Below are 23,333 nucleotides of genomic sequence, written 5' to 3'. Positions count from 1 at the left end.
TGAGAAAGAGGACTTTGATCCAGCAGCAGTTGTCCTGAATCGCCTGAGCTGGAGTTCCTGCTGCCCTGCCTCATATCTGCAGCGTGTACCTTTAAAGGAGCCACAGATCCAGCAACAACAATAGAAGCCGGAAAACAATGGAGTTATTCAATGTGCAGGCCTAAATGGTTTTCTCATTAGAATTCAGTAAACTCCTATTGTTTTGAGTGGAGATCTTGAAATTGAAAGCAAAAGAATGGAAAAAGTTATACCATACAAACACTAGCAAAAAGAAAGCTGGTGTAGCTTTAATAATATCAGGCTTTAGTACTACTAGAGATAAACACTTCATAATGATAAAAGATCCCATTCTGATTCACTAGGGAGATATACAATTTCAAATTTGTATGGATTTAACATGGCCCCCACATTTAAAAGGCAAAAATTGACATAACTACAGTAGAATTAGACAAAAATCACAATCATATTGGTTAAATGAAGTCACGTCTTTCAATATTGGTATAATAGACTCAAGAAAGCAGAAGAAGGTAAAGAAGATCTAAACAATATGATCAGCAAGCTTGACTTAATGGCTGCATGGAGAAAACTGTACTCACACCTACAGAAAATACATTCATTTCAAGCACACAAAGAACATTTCCAAATAGTATTGGAAAAGGGATGAGCCAGCTGTCTAAAGCCCCCGAGGGGTAAGGCCAAGGCGTCTGCTAACCCAGAAGTAAGTGGGATGGCAGCAGATTCCCATGATCCCAAGGGGAAGAGAGGCTGCTGAGGAATCTGCTTCCAGCTTTGAGAGGGTAGGTCACAGCAGCAAGATCTACTCGTCCTCAAAACCTGAAAATAGGCAGGTCACTGAAGAGCGGTGGATTCACTGGAAAAAGGAAACTCTGGGTTGTTTTCCTGCCAGAGAAACAATCAAACAAAGTGAATGTGTGTTTTCTTTATGGTTAAAGCTAGGGACTCCACATTATGGGAGCTGGTCCTGTAAGTATACAGAGAAAAATGTGAAAGGAAAGCCGAGGTATTGGCCCCCAGTGGCTCAGAATTACAGCCTGACTGATAGGCCTGTATGAAGCTCTGAAATGTATTTTGCTGCTTCTTCGGAGCAAAAGTACAGACAAGTACTTAGGCTGATGGAAAAGCTCAGAGTGAAATAAGAAAATTATGGGAACAAGAAAGAAAGGACAAGGATTATGTCAGTTCCCAGCTCCTCTTCTCCCAAGGAAGAGACCCCAAGCATTCTTGAGTTTGCTGGCTACCAGAGCTTGCAGTAGTTATTTCTGAGAGTTTTCGTAGGTTTGTTTGTTTTCTAATTTACTTATTTTTGGTCTGTACTGTGCTTACTACTCTTTTGTCAGTCTCTGTGATGATAGGGATGTTCCGGGTACAGGGCATGCTGATTGCATTTATTCACTGTAACCCTCGTGGGTGACTTCTGTAACAGTTGGCTAGGTTCATGGTCAAGAACAATCTGTCCTTGCCAAAATTGTACATTAAAACAATGTGTTATACCAAGAAGAAAAAAATACTTGGTTTTCTCATACAAGATTTAGTATGCGGATTCTTGCACACTGCCCTCTCCTTGTTCCGCAGTCCTGAGCCTGGGAGAAATCAACAATGGTGGTGTACTTATGATGAATATTTGAGGCTTGAACAAGAGAGTGACTATTATTATTCTCATAATGCAGTAGTTCCCAGATTTTGCTGCATATTTGAGTCACCTGAAGGGATTTTTAAACATCCCAATACCAAGTGAATCTTCTTATATGTATTATTTGAGTCTTTATTTTTTTCTTCCTGTCCCAACTTTTGTTAAAAGTAACATTTCTTTAACATCAGAACTTATGACATTTACATTTTAACCACAGCCTGACTTTTATTTTGTTCAGTTCTCCCAGTTACATGAATTCAATATTGCATACATTGTCCTTTTGCCATAGTTTCCCCATTTATCCCTCAGTTGACTGAAAGTGAATCCTCAAGTAGTTAGTTCAAGAACTCACGGGTTTTCTATTCCCTGGATTCTTCTATATTCAGAATTATACTTATATTACTTTTATACCTGAAAAGAAATTCACTGGGTATAAAATTCTTCAGTCACACTTTTTATCCTTGAGGACTTTGAATTCTTTTGAGGAAATTATTTTACTGATTTCTAACTGGGACTATGGAGAAATATGAAACTCAAATTTTGACAAACTTTTGCCTGGCAAACCAAAGTTTTCTTTCTTTGTTTTGATGCTCAGTAAAGTCCTTGCTAGGAGATGTTTCATGTTGGTTGGTTCATAGTAGAGTCAAGTTACTTTTTATGTGGAGAAAAAGTTTTCTTGATTTATGTCTTTAAATGCTTAAGATGGTCATTTCAGGGGGGAAGGGCTCATATCTTTGAGGATACTAATTATATATATGTTGAATCTACTTTCTTGTCTTTCTTAATGTGATTAAGAGTTATCTGTAAATACCCTAAAGCAAACATCATTTTAAGTGGGAAAATATTAGAAGCATGCCCTTTAAAGATAGGAATGAGACAAAGATTCCTCCATCACCTTTTCTATTAAATCTTACATTGTAGGTCCTAACCAGCGTACAGATATAAAGGTTGGCAAGAAAGAAATAAAAGTCATTATTTGTAGTTGACATTGTTTACAAAGAAAACCCAATGTAATCTACAAGTTAACAAAATGTCTAATGTAGGACAAACATCAGTTGCATTTCTATATACCAGCACCAAACAACTAGAAAACATAATTAAAAAGAAGAAACTATTTATAGTAATATTAGAGAATATCAAGCCTGTAGGAATAAATCTAACAGAAGATATTCAAGACTTCTTTAGAAGAAAGTTTAAAACTTTGTTTCAAATATTAATTATAAAAAATGTACCACACTAATGCAAGATGTTAATATTGGGGGACTTCAGGGTGGGAGATGAAGGCCACATGGTAACTGTCTGTACTTTCCACCCAATTTTTCTGTAAACCTGAAACTACTAAAAAAATTCCATTAACTTAAGAAATGTACTTTTAAAAAGGTGGCCCGGAGAAAGTGATCCGGGAGCTAAGCCTTTAAGGACAGGTGGGGGGTGAGCAGGCGCATGTCGGGGGCGCGGGGCAGGTCCCCGGCTGAGGCACTCGCAGCAGGAAAGGCACACAAGGCAGGAGCGACCGAGGAAAAGTGTGCCTTAAGGATGGGTGCAGATGTGATAAAACTATGAAAAACAAAGTGAAGAGATAGGGAATAACAGTGTAGCTTTTAATCAGAATTCTTTTATTTTTAAAGATTTTATTTATTTATTTTTAGAGAGAAGGGAGGGAGGAAGGATGAGAGGGAGAGAAATACCCATATGCGAGAGAAACACGGATGGGCTGCCTCTCTCTGGCCCCCAGTGGGAACCCTGCCGTGACCCAGGCTGTGCCCCGACTGGCAATCAACGGGTGACCCTTCGGTCCCCAGGCTGGCATTCAATCCACTGAGCCACACCAGCCAGGGCTGTTCATCAGAATTTTTAACAGATACATGGCTTATTTTAATAGTTTGTGGATCTGTCTTATTGATTTACAATTTACCAGTTAATGGAATATGAAATTAAAATTGAAATTATTTCTTGGTAGGCAAAAGAGTATGTTGGGAAGGTCTTGTTGGAACAAGAAACTGTAATAAGCACCTTTAGTCCTTTTCACTTGTCTAAACCAATAATTCATTGTAGAGATCATTCTTTTACTAAAGGTAATTACTTAAAAAAATACTTTCATCCTTTCCCCATTTAAGAAAATCTCATGAACTTGTCAAGCGGTCCAAATGTTAACTTCCTCCTCCCCCAAATAAGTTAATTTTCTTTCTCTTTTAAGACATCAGCCTCTTCTAAGAGTTTTTCATATTCTCTTTACATTTAATCTAGAGTAGAATATGCAGTTCTATATGTGAGAACAAGAGAAAAATGAAAAAAGAAAAAAATTGTCTAGGAAACAATACATGAATAGCAGAGTAAGTCATGAAATTGACTTTGCCCATCGAATCTCACGTGTGTACAATTACTGTTCAGAAGAAGATAGCCTTTGTTAATGAAAGAAAAAAAAAACCACGTCAGACTAATAAAGAATTAACTAGGGAGAAATCAACCTCTACAATACTGGTGATTTATTAAATGCAAACAGATGAGCATGTAATAATCATGTAGGTACTATAATTCCATTTCAGGTTTTCACGTACTGCCCTTTATGAATGAATGCTACTGGAGCTTCTCGAGAAATTAAAGGAAGAATATTTTGAAGTTCAAAGGTTATGTATGATACATTAATGATATGTCTATAGAGCTTTTTGTCTTTCTGTCTACGTATTGTCATTTTCTAAACAGAGCCAAACTCCTTAGCATGACCTTGTCTCCTTCTGCAGGTTCAGCCTCATTTCCTCTCCACGCCCACGGCTCCCCTTCCCCAGCCCTGCACTTACTGTCTCATTCCCCAAGGGCACACTCCCATCTCTCCCTCGTTTCTCACTTGTTCTTCAATGCCAAGAAAAGTCTCATCCTTCCTTTAATTTTTGGGTAATTCCTCTCAAGCACCTGCTCTTTTAGGAATCCTTCCTGGATCCCCACAGGCTGAGCTAAATATCCTCCACGAGAACTATCTCTTTGATAATACTTAGCAAACTGCTCGACTTCCTCTTCACACTGGAGTAGCGCTGCCGGAAGCTGTGGTGGCAGCTTCTTGATTCAGCAGCTTCCTGGCTAGAGCTGGAGCCAGAGCAGGGGCTGGGCAGAGCCTTGTGGCTGCAGGCCAGAGGCCAGAGAGAGCAATATTCATCCCAAGGCCGGGCTGACCTGAGAACAAGGTAAGACAGAGACTGGCGTTCTAAATGGGGGTCAGGCACAGGGAAGTTGGGGTGGGTACGAGAGGCAGAGCCTGGGGAGACTTGCGAGGCAGAGGGATGTCCGAGGAGCCCGGAGCTTCTGGAGCCCAGAGCAGTCCTGCCTTGCTGGTTTTACTTCTCTTTTGCTGATTCTCTATCCTTATCCCAGCGGCTTATGCGCCTGTTTCCCTACCAGCGAGTCTCCACGGCCCACTTTGGGGCCTGCCACGCAGCAGTAGGTAGCCAGCATCTGCTGAACTGAATTGAGCCCCGTTCACCATACTTTAAGACCATTCTTTAAAACCTCTCACAAAGGACGCTTTTCTAGGAAACCTTCCCTCATCCCCACTAAACAGGATTCTGTTCTTGCAGATATTCATTGTGTGCTTTTTTGTCTCTTTGGTATCTCTTGATCTTTTCAACATTCTGCTCTTGTATTATGCACGCTTGGGTGTGTCCTGTTTTTTTCTGTGAGTGTAGCCACCCTAGGTGCAAGGTCACCGTCTGAACCACCTTTGAAGCCCCCGGGAGAAGTGTCACAGGTTTCGTGAGAGTCTCTCCGGGGCTGCTGTGCACTGCTCCTGCTTCCCACCAGTTCGGGTTTGCTCGGCCCTTATCCTCTCAGATGGAGACATCGACGCAGAAAGGGAAAACAAGCTTATGTGGCGTCCACCAATCTAGTGCAATGTCTGCAAAGGAGAAGCAAAGGAAATAAACATATAATCCTCTAATGAAGTTAGTGTAAAAATTAATGTGTATTCTTTTGGGCAGAATAGGTTTTTGTTTTAAGATAGCTATCATGGTTCCTAGTATTGCTTTACTTTGGCTATGTAGCTCTGATTTGTGGTATGTTGTGGAATTTGAAATTGGAAACCTATGTACCACTTATGCCCTGATCCCCTTACCGAAGTGTGACTCATTGTAACTAAATAATGGTAAACAAAACAGAACAAGAGAAAACCATCTGGGGTTGGGATGTGCCAGAGGGTGATGTATATGCACGTGTGTTCTCAAACATCTATAATTATCTATTTATCACCTATTTATATTTATTTTATAATTAACAAAGAGTAAAGGAGAATTTATTGAAATATTTATCTGAAGGTCTATTTTGAGCTGTCCAATATCATAGCCACTAGCTATATGTTGCTATTGAGCTCTCGAAAGGTGGTTATATTGAATTGAGATGTGCTATATGTAGAAGAAATATAAGCAGTTTTGAAGGCTTAGTAAAAAAAAGTAAAATATATCAATATATTTTGATATTGATTGCATGTTGAAATGATATTTTGATATATTGGGTTAAGTAAAATATGTTATTAAAATTAGTTTCATATTTTTATTTTTACTTTTTTTCAAGTAGCTATTAGAAATTTTAAGTTTTATGTGTGGCATGCATTATAGTGCTGTAAGGTAGCACTGGTCTAGTGCGTGCCATATGTTAGTTACTTTTGCTTTAAAAACATTGCAAGGAAGTTGTGAAACAATTCTGCATTAATAAGGGAGAATTACAAACTTACTAACAAACTATTGATAGTCTGCTGTGCTGCAGGCACTGAGTTTTTACTTTTCATTTCATTCTCCCCAAATTTATTAGATAGGTGTTATTACTCTTTTAAGATAAGTTGACCAGGGCTCAAGGAAGTTAAGGAATTTCCTATGAGCCCATAATTAGACAACAAGCAATCTGCAAAACATACTCATATCCACCTGACCCTAGAGATCTTTTTCTTTTTACTAGAGCACCCTGCCTGTCCTTTTCAGAGACTGGCACCATATGCCACCAGAAATTCCACCACCCACGATGGTGAGGTCTCATCAGCCAGTTACTTCAAAATACGGTCATGTTTCCTTTTTCACCCAAAAGACAATTCCCTACCTATCAGGAATTCCAACCTTTTCCCATGGTTACCCTCCCCATAAAATCGTAAGTGATGCGGGCTTCTTTACTAATGCCTGAGAATTGATGTATCTGTCTTTCTGGAGGCACAAGAGTGGGAACTCAGACACAGCCTTGAGGCTGGAGGGCCAGCCTACCTAGAAAAGGGTTAATTCGGTGACCGTGGTTGTGTTAGGTTTCTATTGCTGTGTAACAAATGACTATTAGTGGCTTAAAGCAACACCCATTTATTAGATTATATTATCTCTAGTTCAGAAGTCCAGTATGGGGAGGCCGAAATCTAGGTGCCTGGAAGTCTGAGTTCTCATCTGGAGAGGGGAAGAAAATCTGCTTCCAAGTGCATTTTTGTTGCTGGCAGAATTCAGTTCCTTGTGGGTACAGGACTTAGGTCCCTGTTTCCTTGCTGGCTCTCAGCCAGGGGCCAGCCAGCTGGATTCCTTGTCATGTGCTCTGCCTGCCATCCTCAAGCCAGCAATAGCACACCAAATCCTCTTCATGCTTTGAATTTCTCTGACTTTCCTTCTGCCATCCAGCAGAGAAGACTCAGCTTTTAAGGGCTCAGGCAATGAGACCAGGCCCACCCAGATAACCTTATCTTAAGGTCAACTATGACACATAATGTAATGTAACCATGGGGATGATAACCCATCCTAGTCACAGGCTTCAGGGACTAGGGCACGGGTTACTGTGGGAAGTGGGTGGTGCAGTTCAGCAACGTGCCCACCACAGTCCTAGGGATTATACAGGGCACAAACACCGCCACAGTGACAGTGGCGGGGGAGTGAGCTGTCAGAACCCTTCCAGCTACTTAGCTCAGCTGGTCCTGGAGACGAACGCAGGAGCTGAATCACTGGGGAGGAGTGGAGGGCGGGATGTGAAGAATCCTGCTTTGCCATCTTCCATCTCTTCCAACTTTACCTCCAGACTTGACTTTTCACAAGCTTTCTTTATGAAATCAACAGGTAGCTAGCTCTCTGTGCCAAGAGGAAGTGCAACATCTCTGTCCCAGCTCCTTTAGGGCACCAACGTACGGGCACTGTGAGGTACGTAGGAGCCCCATGTTTTCTCTGGCTGGTAAAGTGCGAAGATGGAGGGCCTGCTGATGCCTGCTACGTGGCTCCCTAACAGGGCCCTCGGGCCGTTCCACTGCTTCCTCTGGGCCAGGGAGCTTCCTCAAGGGGCCCGGAGGAGCAAGCCCCTTCCCCTGGCCCGTGGCCCAGTGCAGACCCCACTCCTCACACTCACCTGCCTTTTGGACCCTTTCGGTCCCCACTCTGTCTGCCAGTTGGCCAATACCAAGCTCAAATCCGCGGTGGCTCTTGCTCCTCCTGGGAACTCACCTTCCAGGTGCCATTTCCTGAGCCTTTGCCTGCCAGGCCTGGTGCTCCCTAAAGTGCCACATCCCTTCTCTCTTTATTGCCGCTGTTGTTTACTTGAGAAGTTCCTTTTAGCTGACTCACATCTTTAACTTTTATAAATGTCTGAAGGAAACTTTCATCACTATCCCCTGTGGAAAATACAAATTACCTGCCACATACAGGAGTTAACCGTTTTAAAAAATGAAATTGTTAGTCACTGGTAGTCTCTAACCTGACATCGAGTGATTCTCAAAAGGCTCCTGGTTGTCCCCAGAAGCCTTTTTTATTGTAGTTCCTCTTTGTCTGTTTTGTGTTGTTGTTTGTTCATTTTTTAGCTGAGGGGCTACAATGCAGTTGCGTCACAGGCTGTGTCGGAGCTCGGCGGGCTGCGTGCCCCCCGAACTGCTTCTCCCCATCCTTGCCCCGCCTCGGCTCCTCTTCGGTGCAGCGTTACCTGTTACCGGAGATCATCTCTCATACCGCCAGACATGTGAGGTCCACGGTTTGGAAAACACTGCCCTGACTCCCTTCTTCCCAGAGACTCATTTCAAATTCTTCCCCAAGAAACTTTTTCTGACCAAAACAGATCCCCTCAACTGCATTCATAAGGCTACTGTTTCTAATTACTCAAATGCTGTTGTGTGACATTTCATTAAGGACAAAGAGCATGCTTTATATGAAGTTTTCCCTCAGCACCTGGTATGCTACCTGGCAAACAGCAGGCATTCAATGAATAGTTGTGGTCTCATGAGCAGCAAGGGTCAACTCTGAGGAAAAGTGTAAAGCAAAGTTTGGCTTTGGTTCCTCCTCCTGCCTTTGGCCGCTTCACCCCCAGAAAGGGCCATGGACTGTAATTCTCTGAGTTGGTCATTTTCTCTTTTCTTCATAAGCTCCACATGTTTCTTGACTTTTCTCAATCTCCCCAAATCATATGTCATGTGCTACGAGTCTCATTATCTCATTGGATAATTAGCTAAGATACTTGGTTTTGCCACTAGATTTTATGGTGCTTTGCTGTGTCTTGTAAATTTTTTTGTATATTCTGTCACACTGAAGACAGGCCATGCAAACATAATAGATATTCAACAGATATCTGCTGTAGAAGTAAATGAATACATGCTGTGTTGTTTGTGTCTTGGACTATCGCTGCTACATCTTCAGGAAAAAATATGAAATCCCCAGGCTATTCATAAAACGTTGGTCGAGGGGATTTACTAAATTCATTAAGTATAGAAAGCTTCGGTTTTGACTGAGAATAATAAAAAATGACATTGTCTGCCCTGGCTGGTGTGGCTCAGAGGGTGGAGTGTGGGCCTGTGAACCAAAGGGTCGCCGGTTCGATTCCCATTCAGGGCACATGCCTAGGTTGTGGGCCAGGTCCCCAGTGGGCATGTGAGAGGCAACTACACATTGGTGTTTCTCTCCCTCTCTTTCTCCTTCCCTCCCTGTCTCTCTAAAAATAAATAAATAAAATCTTTAAAAGAAAAGTGAAATCTTCAGCCTTTCTTCCTTCTCTTTGTCCACTTGGCCGATCTATTTATTTATTTATTTGATTTTTAAAAAAATTTCCCAGTTACAGTTGACATAGAATATTGTATTGGTTTCAGGTGTAAAACAGAGCGATTAGACATTTATATAACGTAGGAAGTAATCACCCCAATAGCCCTAGTACCCATCTGACACCACACATAGTTATTTCAACCATGTTGACTACATTCCCTATGCTGTACTTAACGTCCCTGTGACTGCATGTATAACTGGCAATTTGCACATATTAATTCCTTCCCCTTTTCACCCATCCCCCAAGCCCCTCCCACCTGGCAACCATTACAGTTTGTTTTCTGTATCTATGTGTTTTTGTTTGCTCATTTAGTTTTTTTTTTAGATTCCACATTCAAGTGAAATCATATGGTATTTATCTTTCTCTGACTTATTTCATTTAGCATAATAACTTTACGTTCATCCATGTTGTCCCAGGTGGCAAGGTTTCACTCTTTTTACAGCTGAATAATATTCTATTCTACCACGTCTTCTTTACCCAATTGCCTATTGATGGACATACGTTGCTTCCATATCTTGGCTATTGTAAATAATGCTACAGTGAACATAGGGATGCCTATGTCTTTTCCAGTTAGTGTTTTGGTTTTCTTCAGGTAAATACCCAAAAGTGGAATTGCTGGGTCCCTTTTTGTCTCTCGTTATAGCCTTTGTTTTGAAGTCTATTTTGTCTGGTATAAGTATTATTACCCCAGCTTTTTTTCTTTTTTTCATTTCTATTTGCATGAAATATCTGTTCCTATCCCTTTATTTTTGGTCCGTGTGTGCCTTTCAATCTATAGTTGGTCTCTTGTAGGCAGCATATGTAGGAGCCTTGTCCTTTCTTATCCACTCAGCCACACTCTGTCTTTTAAATTGGAGCATTTAATCTGTTTACAGTTAAAGTAATTATTGATAGGTATGTAGTTATTGCCATTTTATTATTCAGAGTTTTGGTCTCCTTGTCCTTTTAACATTGCTGTAATACTGGTTTGGTAGCAATGAACTCCTTTAGCCTTTTTTTTGGTCTGGGAAGCTATTTATTTGTTCTTTGATTCTAAATGATAATCTTGCTTGGTAGAGTAATCTTGGTTGTAGGTCCTTGTTTTTCATCATTTTGAGTATTTCATGTCACTCCCTTCTGGCCTGAAAAGTTTCTGCTGAGAAATCAGCTGACAGCCTTACCTACCTCTCTTGTAGGTAACTAATTGCTTTTGTCTTGCTTCTTTTAAGATTCTCTTCAACATTAGGCATTTTACTTATGATGTGTCTTGGTTTGGACCTCTTTGGGTTCATCCTGTCTGGGACCCTCTGCACTTCCTGGATCTGTTTATCTATTTCCTTCACCAGGTTAAGGAAGTTTTCCATCATTATTTCTTTGAGCAGTTTTTCAATTCTTTTCTTTCTCTCTTCTTTTAGTACTCTGACATGAATGTTGGTGTGCTTGATGTTGTCTTGGAGGTCCCTTAAACTATCCTCAATTGTTTTCATTCTTTTTTCTTTTTGTTTTTCTAACTGGGTGTTTTTGCTACTTTGTCTCCCAAATCATTGATTTGATCCTCTGCTTCATCTAATCTACTATTGATTCTGCTACGGTATTCTCCATTTCAGTTATTCTATTCCTCATTCTGACCAATCCTTTTTTATATTTTCTATCCCCATTTTTATGTTTCCTTTCTCTTTATGGACTTCTCACTAAGTTCATGTACTCTCCCCCCAAGTTCATTGAGCATCCTTATAACTAGTGTTTTTAACTCTGCATCTGGTAGATTGCTTGTCTCCATTTTGTTTAGTTCTTTTTCTGGAGTTTTATTCTGTTCTTTCATTTGGGACATGCCTGTCTCCTCATTTTGGCTGCCTCTCTGTGTTTGTTTCTATATATTAGGTCTACGTTGCCAGGTCTTGGAGAGTGGCACTTAGCAAATTTAGATGTTCCTATCGAGAAGCAATTTAAGGCTGAATAGCCTTTTGCAGAACTGATGGTTCTTTCTGCACCCCAAGCAATTTACACATACTTCTCGTTAGGTGTGACCATATTTATTATCCAAACCTGGACTCATTGAGAATGAAAGGGGACACAAATAACCATTAAGCCAGGACAAGAGGTGTTCTTGACAAAACAGGAAGTATTGTCATACTACTGTGAAAGCAATTATTTAGCAACTGTATGTCTCTTCTCATTCAACTGTGAAGCTATTCTAAGTCTGGGCCTTACTTTTCTTAGCTTCCTTTGTGGCCTAGAATTGTGCCTGGCGCATAGTGGTGGTAGAAGAAATGTTAGTGCCACTTTAAAAATATGTAGTTAATTGCGTATTATACTATCTTGCTATAGAACTGAAACTATCCCATTTGTGGCCTATTATGAACCATTTTCTCAGTATTACAAATATAGGGCAATGAGCTTAATTATATGCTTGTGTAATGATAATAACTGGTATTTACCAGCACTTACCATGTGCCAGGCCCAGGACTAAGAACTTTGCTAGAGTTGTCTCATTGATTTCTCCCGACAATTCTTGGAAGTAAGTACTATTATGATCTCATTAAATTAAAAAAAAAAAAAAAGAAAGAAAGGTTTGGAGACATTCAGAACCTTGCTCAGGGTCACCCAGATAATTATCCAGTAGAGTCTGAAGTCCAGACTTGAAGACTCCATACACCATTTCTCCTATATGTGAGAAATAGCTAGTATCAAATTTTAGAAAGTGGTTTTTAAAAATGTTTATAGCATACACTCAGGAAAAAAAATTCATTTGCTTTAACTCTTTTGAAGGAAAATTGATTTAAGTGAAAGATTGGAAAATCAGGCCAGTGTGGCAGCTACATGAGCTCAAGCGTAGTGATAGCAGTTGGTCAGACCAGCGCATTGCTTGCTGCTGTCCTTGATGCTAATGTTTCCATTATTTGTTCTGATACAAATATACCATGCTATTTTTGTTGATATAACTTTCTCGTTTATGGACTAGTGTGTGAAACACTTCCTTTTGTACTGTAACAGTTGCCATTTTCTGTTAGCAGTATTTTCAATGTATATTTTGTGAACATTGTCTATTTTTCTACCCTGTCCTTTTGGAATAAGATTTTATTTGGTAACAATTTTTAGGACAGTACAGACATATAATATTGACTCTGAAAAATTGTTTGATATTATTGTTATTACAAATGATATTTTGACATTGATGAAACACACTGTCAATGGTTTTTAAAAGTTGTTTATTTAATTTTATTTAAAAAATCCCAATTGTAAGGGATAATCTGTAGCCTTACATTGTTTTAAATCATAAAGGAGAACTTAAATATGTAAAGAGACTATGCTATAAATATAATATGGAGCAAATAATTATAAACACAGACTTTCATACAAAATATATCCTACCATTGAATGAAATCATCTTCTTAATTGACTTTTATTCCTACTAATAGGAAGGGTGTATGAATAGCAACCGAAATTAGATATTATCAAGGTATTCAATCACATATGATGTTATAAACAAAATATGAAAAATCTGAAAATAAATGTTTACATAATGACTATTATCCTTTATGATAAAATGATAGGAAATGCTACTATTTAAGGCATCACACAAGATGACTACATTTATAATTCAAAGGAAGGATTACAAACACATATATCAAGTTCAGAATTTTGCTTTGTTTGTCTTAGGTAACTTTTATAATTAATATGACTTTGAGTTTCACATCAGAAGGTTTCCTCTAGTTTATCACATTATTCTCACTTAGTGAGGTAGAATACCAGAATATCATTGATTAGAAAAATTGCATTAAATGTTAAGATATTACTGTACTCGGGATAAGTAGAAATAACTACAAAATGCTTATGCTATGATGTAGATGAGGCTCTTATGGTAAACTGATAGAAACTGAAACCAAGAGGAAATTTAAAATTAAAAAAAGGTCTTTTTTTATTGAACTTTTCATTATCTCGAGGGACTTAAAATTTTTTCATTTACTCTAGGCACTTGGGATACATCAGTTAAAACACACACAAAAATCCATCTAAGATTGAAGGTAGACACTAAAAGATAAACATACAAAATAAATAAAGATTGTTACAAGGTTTTAAGAGTCATGGGAAGAAAAGAAAAAGCAAGAATTGAGAGTTGGCTTTTGGACAATTGGGTTTTAGAGAGCATAGTCGGGCCAAGTAAGCATCGCTGTTAAAGTGAGGTGTGTACCAGAAGTAAAAGAGATGAAGGTGGGCATTGCGAAGAATGTTCCGGGCAGAGAGAACGGCTTTGTAGGTCACTGTAAAGACCTTAGCTTTTACAAAGAATGAAATGGGGAGCTATTGGAGGATTTTGACCAGATGAGACAGGATCTGACTTTTCTTGTAAGAGGATAGTCTTTTTTTTTTTTTTTTTTGACAGTAGACTGAGTTAATGGTGGGGCAGACAGAGCATTTATAGGCTTTTGAAGGCCGGAGAAGGTGGAAGTAATGCAGATGAGAAGTGGTGTGATTCTGATTTATTTTGAAGGTGCAACCAACAGCAGGTTTGCTTGAGAGATTGAAGGCGAAGGTGAGAGAATGGAAGAAGCCAGGATGACTGCAAAGTTTTTGGCCTGAACAACCAAGGACTGTGGCACGGTCTTGAGTTGCAGTCATACGAGCTGCTAAGATGGGGAAGATGTATGTTACTATATTCTAAGTATTATAGGCATTTTAGTAAAATGTTGGCTGCTAGATAGGGGCACTCAAGTGTGTTTCAGATTTCTGGGATATATAAAATGTACAGCTAAAGGAGTCTCAGAGATACAGACAACTAATTTCGCACATTTCAAGTGCCAGGTGGATGTTCTCGGCTGTAAGCCAGTTAATGAAGGATTCAACGACTCTGATGTTTACATTAAAAAAAAAAAAGCAGTGGTCCGATGATATCAGGGCACCTCTTTCTCAACTGCCACCACTGACTAGTCGGAAGGCTCAGCACCACCCTCGCTCGCCCGGGGAGAGTCCGCGGCTCCACTTCGTGTGCGGGCACTGCCCCTCCGCGCGGTTCGGGGAGGGGGCGCGAGGCGCCGCGGTCCGCCCGTGGGTGGGACGGGCTCCCGCCCGCTCCCACCAGCCCTGGTCGCCATCTTCTGGCGCGCTCTTCCCCGCGCGCACTCCTGCCCGGCTCTCGGCCCTCCGCTCGCCTCGGAAGGGAATCTCTAGTCCGCGCAGCTCGAGGGTACAGCGTGTCGCCGGGTCCGGGCAGAGTCCACGCCCCGGGTTGGCAGGGGGCGGGGCCGGGCCCGGGGCGGGGCCAGCTGGCGGCGCGGCCCTCCCGCGGCTCCCGGAGCGCGCCCCGCCTCTCGCCCCGCCTCTCGCCCCGCCTGCGCGCGAGCCTGGGCGGGGAGGGAGGGGCCAGGAAGCGGCGAGTGCGCCGGGGAGCGCAGCTGCGGGCGTGGGGGTGGTAGGAGCCGCGGAGCCGGCGCTGAGAGCGGCTGCGGCCGGAGCGGGCGGCCGAGACAAAGACGACGGGTAAGTGAAGCGCCGGCCCCGGCTGCGCACCGGCCCCCAGTCCTAGCGGTCGCGGCCCTTTGGGCTTGGGTCCGAAGCCCCGAATCCCTGCCGCTGAGGGCTCCGGGGGTAGCGCGGCCCGGCCCTGCCCGCCGCGCGCTGCGGGCTGTGTGGGCTGAGCCTCCGGCTCCATTTTCAGGTCTGGGTGAGGTCCTCACACGGACCCTGCCTTGGGGTTTTCTTCTGTTCGTTCTGAGAAACGGTTCCATGCTCCGTTCCAAATTCACGGCAGGCGGGCGAGTGAGGAAGCTAGCCGCCAGTCGCTGTGAAATGGCAGTGAAGACCCCCTCCCCCCAACTTTGCAGGTCTGGAAGTCGGGAGGGCGGTGCAGGGGGAGGGCGGAGAGGGCCCGAGCCCTCCAGGTGAGGGCTGGCGCGGGCGGGGACCCCCGCCGCGGATCCGGGACGCTCGCCCGCAGCGTCCGGCGTGATCCGCCCGCGGCTCTTGCCGCGGTTCTCCTTCGCCCTGGAGAGAAAGCCCCGACCACCTCCCCGGAGGGGCTGGTGCTACTCTTACAGGTTGTTTTACCCAGCGCTTGCTGCTTCAGTGACGATTTTTGGTAACGGGTGTGGTAGGTGAGCGGCTCTCTGATGCTGCATTAACAGTGAAAAGAAGCCCCAATGGGCTGACTTCTTGTATTGAAGGAACAACGCTGGGATTCCTCTTGAGCTGCAGTTATTTTAAAGGCTAAGCTTTTGTAGGGGAATTAGGTGCTGATTGTCAGTTCACAGAATTTACGCGTTTTGTTACAGGGCCTGGCATGTAGTAGGTGCCAGGTAAAATATGAGAATGAAGGATGGATATTGAAACATCAGAGCAGATAGCACATCCCGTAAAATTGAGACACATACCCTCTTGACTCTAAGGAAAGAGATATCGCAAACAACATGTAGTTTGTTTATATGCTTGTTATTTTGGGTGTGTTTACTCAAAATTTGTGTTGATGAGTAATCAGTTATTACCAATGTTACGGGTGTAGAAAATGAATAAATGTGGAATTTTTCATCTTGATGGTAGACCTGTTATGTTTCCTGAAAACGAGCCTTCTAATTTTCTTCAAAAAGAATGGAGAAGATCAAAGGTGCTTGGGTTTGTTTTTTTTTTTTCGTCTTTTGAGGACCAGCTTTCAATTTCACTATGAATAAAGAAGTTCATGTGCTTTTAAAGGACTGTGGTATGATCTCGATTTGCTTTTCGATAAAGGGAGAACTTTATAAACTTCGGGGGAAAAGAAAACTAATCTTGCACCAATATAATTAAACCTCACCATTTACTCAACAGATATTCATTAAGCACCTATTATGCACTGACACCTGTGCTGGATGCTGAGTTTGTACGGGCAAACAAAACTCACAATTATTCTTTTAAACTGGAGTGGGAAGGTCTTTCCTCATTATTGGTATTGCAGGTGGGGACTGTCTTGTCCCCCTGGTGCCTGCTTAAAGTTGGGAAAGGTGGCAGGTGAAGCTGCAGGAAGTGGAGATGCGTAACAGTCTGTTGAAAGGTAACCTCATAGGGCTAAGATCATTGGGTTAGATTTTCATATTGTCAGTTGAATAAAATCTCTGTACAATTTAAAATGAGGAGGGGAAGAGTCTTAACTATTATTTTTATTCTCTCCCTCTCCCATATTAGATGATTTTGGTATGGTGTATTTATTGAAAGAGTTATGCACTTCTGGTTCTGTTTTCTGTAAATAATCTTTGCTATGGAACATTTTCTATTTTTAAAAATCTCCAAGGAGAAACAGTGGATTCTTTTTCTATAAGAAATGCTTTTAAATAAAGCACCTTTTTAGAAATTTTATTTTGACTTTTTATTCACCATGTGCAAATAATATAGTATGGACTTGATAGTGTCAGAAAGGGAAGGACTGAGTAATAATTTGTGGTTCTCCATTTGGATTTTTTCTCTAGGGTTAACAAGTGTGATAAAAAGAGGATGGGATTTGTAGTGTATTAATTCTGAACATAGATGATTACAAAACTATTTGGACTCTTTATAAAGTCCAAATTAATGTGCTCCAAAGTCAATCCTGATCATGACAAAATAGTGTAGATTATAATTTTTTTACAGATAAGTTTGGTATTTAGAGGGGACCCTTTTGACCTACCAATATTCATAAGGTAATGTGTACATTCAAGTAGAACTTTCAGATCTTTAGACTTACTGGCTGTTAGCTTTTTATGGTTGTTCCTGGGAATAGTAATAAAGGAAGTCATCTGTCCAATTTTAGTGGTAGAGAGTTGTGATAGTTTTTTCTTTAAGCGTATACTTTTTATAGAAAGAGTTATTTGACAGTATACTCCTGATAGTCTGTTGCTCATGAGAAATCTTAACAGTAGTGATGATGAAGAATGTAGCAAGCTGTGATATGTTGAATAAAAAATGCTTGGCATATTTTATTTGGATAAGAACTGCATCAGGCATCTCGACAGTCAACAGCATTGGCACATGTTAAAATATTTTTCCAAGAAATTAGAACCCTTTATGACTAATTTTTTTGTACCTTAAAAGAATACTAAAAATATTTTCAGAGTATTCCTGCCTTGGAGTAGTTCATAATATTTTGAGGCTAAATAAATTCCAGGATCTTCCCACATCATAATTGCTTGAATATTTGAAATATCGGTTCTTTCTTCAGCAGGGGGTGTGTGTGTATTTGGAGAGAGGGATTCTTTTTTTGTAAGACCCTTTAATATGACTTGGAAAGTGTTTCTTTTATCAGGTGTAATTAATAAAGTGATTAAGAATGATGCTGATGTGGCACAGTGCAGCTGTGCCCGTATTTGCCTGTATAGATTGTGAGAATATCAGTTAGCATTTGTGTAAACATTTTCAACGTACTTTATAACTAATTTCTCATTTATTCTCTAGGATAGGTTGCTATTGAGTTTTTAGATCCTGGTTGCCTTTTTATTTTTTTAATTTAATCATGAAAATTTAGGTTTCTCATCTGCTTTAGGATGAGTCTGAGATATTTTGGTAAGGCTTCATAAGATTTTTTCACAATTGCAAATGCATATTGATTTTGATCTGTTAAAGTGTTCTTAATCTCAGTTCTCATGAAAGAAATATTTTCACATTTTGTTGAACGTTAAATGTCAGTAATGTTTTAGATCTGTCTCAGGGAGACATTCTGCATTCTTGAGCGGAAATGAGTGAAACATAAGTTTATCCTTAATACTTACTAATGAGATGAGGGCATTTATTGTTTTTTTTCCCCCCATGCTACCTGGAAAAACTTGGAATTTAGCTTATTAATAATTAACTTTATGTATCCTGCTTTCTCATTTCAAAGCTTAAGTCTACTTCAACCTTTCTGCAATACTAGCAAATAATGAACAGCAGGATTTAGCTGAAACTGCCCTGGGGCCCGTCCAAAAGGAAATTCTGAAGTGGAACCCAAAGACTTGCAAATAAGGATTGTCTTCATTGTCTTCATCCTGACGGTGTAACACACTTCCAAGTGTACCTTAGTCAAAATGGGTTATGGTCAAACAAACCTCCTCTCTTTCCAAGAAAGCATTAGAAAACTCCAGGTTAAATTTAGGCATCTTTGAAAACAACTGAAGGATGAGCACTGATTATTTCCACTTTGTAGCTTACCCATGTAGAAATTCATGCTAAGGTTTCTTATTAAATCTTATGATTAAATTTTAGTGAGCACTTCCTGGTAAAACAAAATCATTCTACTGCATTTGATTTAATCTAATTTCACATTTTGTTTAATAAAGCAAAAATAATTTTTTTCATGTATTCAGCATTGTATTATATATATATTTTGCATCTGATACATAGTGGGAACCCGTGGATGTTTTTTTGTAGAACTGGTATGTTCAGTGGATGGGATTTGATAGAAGTTTAAGCAGAAATGACTGACTGTGACTGCACCCTGGAACCCTCCCTGAAGATTAAGCCTTTCCCTGCCGCTCTACCTCTTACGAAGATTAGATAGCTCTTCTAGTTACTTTTAGGTAGTAAAAAGTGTTCTGTTCACTTGACAGTATTAGTCTTATTTTAGGCATTAGAAGATACAGTTTAGTATAATAGCCAGTGTTGAAACTCTTGCACAGTTAAGAACTTTCCTTCCCTAGCTCAGAACTGATTCAGACCTAGAAACCTGCGTTGGAGGAAGAGTCTCTTTTTACAGTAGTTTGGCATCCTCACCTGTCCGGGGTCCAGCTCAGTGGGGAAAGGAGGTTGAGGGGAATGTATGGTTTGAATGTGGCTTGTGCTGTTGTGACCTGGCGTTGGTGCCTCAGTTGGTCAGCTTGTTCAGAGCTGTGTTTCTCCAGGAGCGCTGGAAATGGTTTTCTCAGGGACTCCATGTCTGGGGACCTCCAGCTGCGGTTCCTGTGACGTCATTCTTCTGCTCTGATTCCTGAGCCTTCCAGTTTCCCTCCTCTGCAGGCTCTCTTTGCCCAGGGAGTGGTTTTACTTTAGTCTTTAACGGAGTTCCATAGCGTTTAACCAGACCTGCCTGTACTTAATTAAGGTTATTTCATACGACGCAGTTTCAAGCATTTCACCGGGGCCTCATCCAATTTTCCAGCTCATTCTGTCAAGTGCCCCCACTTGAATAGTACTTTCGTGTCTGGGACCTGCGCTCCATTGCTGCCAGCATCTTTTTTTTTGTTTTTTTAAAGATATTATTTATTTTAGAGGGGAAAGGAGGGAGAAAAGGAGGGAGAAAAAGAGGGAGAGAAACATCAATAGGTTGCCTCTCGCATGCCCCGAACTGGAGACCTGGCCTGAAACCCAGGCATGTGCCCTGAGTGGGAATTGGACCCGCAACCTTCCGGTTCGCAGGCTGGCGCTCAGTCCGCTCAGCCACACCAGGCAGGGCACGACCACCTTTTTATTGTCCCGTGGTCCACTGTTAGGATTTCTCCCATTTTCACACCTCAGTTCCCTGGTAGCTCTCCTGGTACTCGCCTGGCAGCCTCCAGTTTACCATCTAGTCGGGCCTGTACCTGGCAGTTGTGTGTGCTTGAGGAAAACACACCCATGCTGACCTGCTCTTCTTTTAAACTGATGACACTGACCTCAGGAGGGCCCTCCCTGCTGCCACAGTCACTCTGCCACTCCCCTGAATGGCTGCGTTACGCCAGTCTCCTCAGGCTTCTAGTACCTCTTTTCTCCTCTTGATTTTCACCTGATGACCTTGCTTCCTCTGTATTAAAAATGAAAGCAATGAGAAGAAAACCTTTGCGTGTCTCTGTATCTGTGCCTGTCCTGCGCCCATACCCTGTGTTTCCTGGTGTGCCGCGACCATTGCCTCCGCTCTTAGGCTGGTTCTCTTGTTACTGCAGGGCCGTTGCATTGCTTCAGTACTCACCCCATTCGACCGCCCGCCAGTGCGCTGCAGCGTCACTGTTTCCCGTCTGTACTGAATATTCTTTTCAGCATATAGATGTGCTGAAATAGTGCCCATCTATAAAAACAGCAACAAAACCTCCCCAACACCCGTCTTTATTCAGCTGCTGCTCTCCAAAAGAGTTATTTGCGGTGCCCAGCTCTCTTTTGGATCCCTTGCCATCAGGTTTTTTCTTTTCTACTCCACTGTAACTGCTCTTGTTGAGGTAACTGGTGACCTCCTTGGTGATAAATCCCCATCAGTTCTCAGTCCTGATCTCACTGGAAGTAGCAGCAGCAGCATTTGATGTGCTTGATAATTTCTCTTCTTTGAAAGCTTTCTTCCCTTTGCTTCTGAGGTACTGTTGCTTATTTTGTTTCTTCTGCTGGTTCCTTTTTGTTGCCCCAAAGTCTAAAACACAAGGCTACAACCCAGAGCTCCGTGTTTAGATCTCTTTGCTATTTATACACATACGTGATCTCTTGTGGACTCATCTTGTCTTCTGTAGCTGGAGTTATATATTTCTAACAAAAAACGTTGTTTTTAGACTGAATCTCTTTCCTACCTCCAGGTTTATATACCCAACTGCCTAGTCAGCATTTCCAGTTAGGCGTCCGAAATTTAACCTGTCACAACTGCACTGCTCATCCTCCTTCTCCCGCCCCCTCCTTCCTCCCTCCCCATCCCAGTGATGGTTCCTTTTCCAGTCTTCCTCCTCTTACTAAATGCTGGCTGCATCTTTTACTTTCTCTGGCTGAAACCTCGTAAACATTCTTGGCTACTCTCTTTCTCATACTCCATATCTGTAATGGAGCATGAAAGTATTGGCCAAAAAGGCAGTTATTTTTTTTCCCGTTAGGCTGGCTCTAGTAATGCTTAGTTTGTCTTTAACTTCATTTGAAACAATTTTGTTAGATTGTATTGCGACAGTTGTCATATCAGTGTGCATTTAAAAAAATTATCAAAATTGGTGAATTTTTGTGCAGCCATTTTAATATTTAAGGTGGAAGAAAATAAGCAACATTTTCAGCATATTATGCTTTATTATTTCAAGAAAGGTAAAAACACAACTGAAATGCAAAATAAATTTGTGCAGTATATGGAGAAGGCGCTGTGACTGATTGAATGTGTCAAAAGTGGTTTGCGAAGTTTCTTGGTACTGTTGACATTTTGGCCAAATGCTGATTCTTTGCTGTGGGGCTGTCATATGCACTGGAAGGTGGTTAGCACCCCTGGCCTCTACCCACTAGAAGCCAGTAGCAGGGCATAGTTGACATACTCGGAGTAATCCAAATCAATAAACTTATTGGTGAGAATGAAAAATGTATTTTATTTTATGGAAAAAGAAGGTAACGGACTTTTCGGCTAACCCCGTATGTCTTTTATTTACCTTGAAATCTACCTTGAGAATAACCATAACCGCAGCTTGCTATCTTCCTGCAGCTGCTGCCACCGCTTGTGGCAGCCGCCCTCGCCTGCCGGTGCTCGGTTCATAGTCTCCTTTCTCGTCTCCCTGCGGCCCGGCTCCGGTCTCTTCTCCGCACAGCAACCCTTTGAAATGAAAGCCCGACTATTTTATTCCTCTGTTGAAAATCCTTTGGTTGCTGACCGTGTCTTGTAGAGTAAAAGCCAGAGTACAGCAAACAGTGCATACGAGGCCCTCCATCATCATCTTTGTCCTCTGATCTCTCACTGCATGTCCACTGGTTCCTCCTTGGCTTACCCCACGCCAGGCACATAGGTTTCCTTGACAGTTTCTTGAAGCTGCCAAACACCTTCTGTGTGTGTGACCTTAGGGAAAGAACTTTGTTTTGTTCACTGCGGAATCCTCAGTATTCATAACAGCGGCTAGTACAGTGGGCAATCAGCCAAATGAATGGCTGCTCACCTGGTCATTCATGTCTTTGGTAACAGTGTGTGTACTTTTCTGTAACTAAAAGTATTTCACCTGAAACCATGAATCCCATAAGAATTCTGTAAAAACAAATTTAGATACAAGAGGATAAGTTAAGTTTCAGATCCATTTTTGTGTATGGAAAGTGAAAATACACAGGGAAATGGTAAGGATCGAGGAGGTAGGAAAGGAATGAGGCAAGTAAGGTAAATGGAATAAAGAAAAAGAAAGCCTTATTTGGAAGTAGAGTGACACTATATATTTTTTAACCCTATTTTTGGCTTGCTCCGTATTTTTTTTAAAATACGCTGTTTCTTGAATTCTGAGTGTTGCTGATTTACATGGACTTAGACACTTCAAGCTGGACTATAGTTTACATTTCTCTTATCAGGGATATGGACTCCAATGAGATTGGAAGCAAAAACTTAGATGTTTTTCCATTGCTAAATTCCTTTTGTTAAAGAAAAGCAATTACTAAGAAAGTGATTTACCTGACTATATTCTGTCATTTCTTATTTTTTGGTAGAAAGCCCCGCCCTCCCCGCCCCCAAAGTCTCATCGTTTTTAGGGAGGTATTTTCAGTATACAAAAATTTGTTAGTATGTCGTATCCTCTCAGTACTGCACTGTTTACTCCCCCCTCAAAGAACAGGGGTCATTTATTGTATTTCTGTGGTAAGGTAGCAGCTAGCTCTATTAGGGTACACAACTCTGTGGGGAATAACATTCATATAAATATTTGTGTACTTAAATGAAAAATCTTTGAATATATTTAAGTGCTGCTTAAAACTGCAATTTAGCCGATATTTAGGTGATAAATGAGAGTGCAAGGGAAATTAATGATATAGGAACTTTTAGTATTTCATTCTGCTGAGATAAGACCTTTTAAAACTTTTTCTGAGCTATAGGTCTCATTTC

General features: G+C 41.3%; 1 protein-coding gene across 4 annotated transcripts in view; it reads left to right on the top strand.

Moving 5' to 3' along the window:
- The first annotated feature begins 15,025 nt into the window (after positions 1 to 15,025).
- The window catches only part of CDC42SE2 (CDC42 small effector 2), an 87,357-nt gene continuing 79,049 nt past the window's right edge, over positions 15,026 to 23,333 (top strand). For all 4 annotated transcript variants that reach the window (XM_054568506.1, XM_054568508.1, XM_054568505.1 and 1 more), the window contains exon 1: positions 15,026 to 15,124. The gene's annotated coding sequence lies outside the window, so the exon portion shown is untranslated. The remainder of the gene's footprint in view (positions 15,125 to 23,333) is intronic.

This window comes from Pteronotus mesoamericanus, unplaced genomic scaffold (assembly GCF_021234165.1).
Source record: "Pteronotus mesoamericanus isolate MK-2021 breed Mesoamerican mustached bat unplaced genomic scaffold, CSHL_Meso_final contig_2, whole genome shotgun sequence".
Taxonomy (NCBI): Eukaryota; Metazoa; Chordata; class Mammalia; order Chiroptera; family Mormoopidae; genus Pteronotus; species Pteronotus mesoamericanus.
Note: the sequence above shows the minus strand (reverse complement) of the source record. Positions and strands in the feature narration are given on the sequence as shown.